Here is a 2,421-nt window from a genome sequence, read left to right as displayed (position 1 = left end):
GGATCCCAGCTCCCCAACCAGGGATTGAAACCACACCTCTTGCATTGTAAGGCAAAGTTTTAATCACGGGACCACCAGGGAAATCCTCTTTCTATATTTTGGATAATAGTCCTTTACTAGATGTGTCTTTTGCAAATATATTCTCCCAGTCTATGTCTTGTCTTCCCATTTTCTTGATACTATCTTTCACAGAGCAGAAGTTTCTAAACTTTAATGAAGTCCAACTTATCAATTATTTTTTTCATGGATCATGTATTTGTCGTTCTACCTAAAAAAGGCACCACAATATCCAAAGTCTATAAACCTATCCAAATAATATAGGTTTTTCTCTTATGCTATTTTCTAGAAGGTTTACAGTTTTGCATTTTACATTTAGAACTATGACCCAGGGTTTTTCTGGTGGCTCAGTGGTAAAGAACCTGCTTGTCAATGAAGGAGACACAGGTTCAATCCCTGACCAGGAAGATCCCACAGGCCACAGAGCAACTAAGCCCACGGGCCACAGCTACTGAGCCTGTGCTCTAGAATCCAAGAGCCACAACTGCTGAGCCCTATGTTCTAGAACCCAAGAGCTGCAACTACTGAGCCGATGTGCTGTAGTTACCAAAGACCACACGCCCTAGAGCTCAAGCTCCACAAGAGAAGAAGCCACCGCAATGAGAAGCTCGTGCACCGCAACTACAGAGCAACCCCACTCGCCGCAACTAGAGAAGAGCCCACGCAGCAATGAAGACTCAGCATGGCCAAAAATAAATAAGTAAAATTACAAAATAGAACAGATCCATGATCTACTTTAAGTTAACTTATGTGACGGGTGTAAGGTCTGGGTCCAGGTTCATTTTATTTTGTATGTAGATATCCAGTTGTTCTAGCATCAACCATCGAAGAGACTATCGTATTGCCTTTGCTTCTTTGTCAAGGATTAGTTGACCATACTTACGGATCTCTATTTCCGGGCTTTTGATCTGTCTATCTGTCACCAATATCCTGCTCTCTTAAGTATCGTAGCTATATAATAAGTCTTGGAGTCAGGTGGAATCAGTCCCCCAATACTGGTTTTCTCCTTCAATTTTGCGCTGGCTGTTTTAGTCTGTTGTCTCTCCATATGAACTTCAGAATCGGCTTGTTGATATTCTATAAAATAACTTGTTAGTTTCCCCTGAGGGTAGGTCTTCTTAAGAACAGATTTCTTGGCCTATTTCAAAATGGTTTCTTTTCCCCTTGTGCCAGATGCCCTGAGGTAATTTTTCTCTGATATTTACTGTGGGGATCTGATTGAGCTCCTGAGGGTGAATCTCACAGTATTGTGGTGGTCCCTCCGTGCCTGGGTGCCCTGGACTTTTTAACTCTCAGATTTGTCCACCCTGAGCCTCCAGCAATCACAGTTCAGATTTTCCTATCCTGTCACCGGTTCCTGCAGTGAATTTTGCTCATGAGTCTACTCCTCTGGTGAGCAGGGGTAAACTGCAACTTCCTGTATTCACCTGACTCTTCAATCTTGGGGCAGTGGTTTGCCCTGTTCTCCTCCTTCTATGGATCCAAGAAGAAGTGTTGACTTTCCAGCCCGTTTAGCTTTTTATACATTGTTAGAATGGATGGTGACTTTCAAGTTCCTTGCATGTGGAACTGGAAACCAGAATTCCATCCTGTAGGTCTTAGACTTCCACTGTTACTTCAGTTCAGTCACTCAGTAGTGTCCTCAGACTCTTTGTGACCCCATGGACTGAAGCACGCCAGGCTTTCCTGTTCTTCACTATCTCCTGGAGTTTGCTCAAACTCATGTCCATTGAGTTGATGATGCCATTCAACCATCTCATCCTCTGTTGCCCTCTTTTCCTCTTGCCCTAAATCTTTCCCAGCATCAGAATGTTTTCCAGTAAGACAGTTCTTTGCATCAGGTGGCTAAAGTACTGGAGCTTCAGCATCAGTCCTTCCGATGGATATTCAGGACTGATTTCCTTTAGGATGGACTGGTTGGATCTCCTTGCAATCCAAGGGATGCTCAAGAGTATTCTTCCAACACCACAGTTCGAAAGCCTCAATTCTTCGGTACTCAGCTTTATGGTCCAACTTTCACATCCATACATGACTACTGGAAAAATCATAGCTTTGACTAGATGGACTTTGCCAGCAAAATAATGTCTCTGCTTTTCTAGAGTTTTTAATTTCTTATAGTTTTTTAATGCACTTTTTTGTATAGTATTTTTTTAAACAGTTTGCTCAAGATACTATTTATATGAGGTTAACATTTTTCAGTTCAAGTGAAGCATTATGTTTTTAACACTCATTCTCTTTGTGTCCTGAATGTACACATGAGATTTTTAGATCAGGATTAGATTTCTTATTATTGACCAAAAATAACAAGCATGTGCTTCTCCTGTATCCGCAATGAAAGTCAGGTCAATATGATGAGAGCCAGCT

This window comes from Bos taurus, chromosome 24, assembly GCF_002263795.3.
Source record: "Bos taurus isolate L1 Dominette 01449 registration number 42190680 breed Hereford chromosome 24, ARS-UCD2.0, whole genome shotgun sequence".
NCBI lineage: Eukaryota > Metazoa > Chordata > Mammalia > Artiodactyla > Bovidae > Bos > Bos taurus.
Note: the sequence above shows the minus strand (reverse complement) of the source record.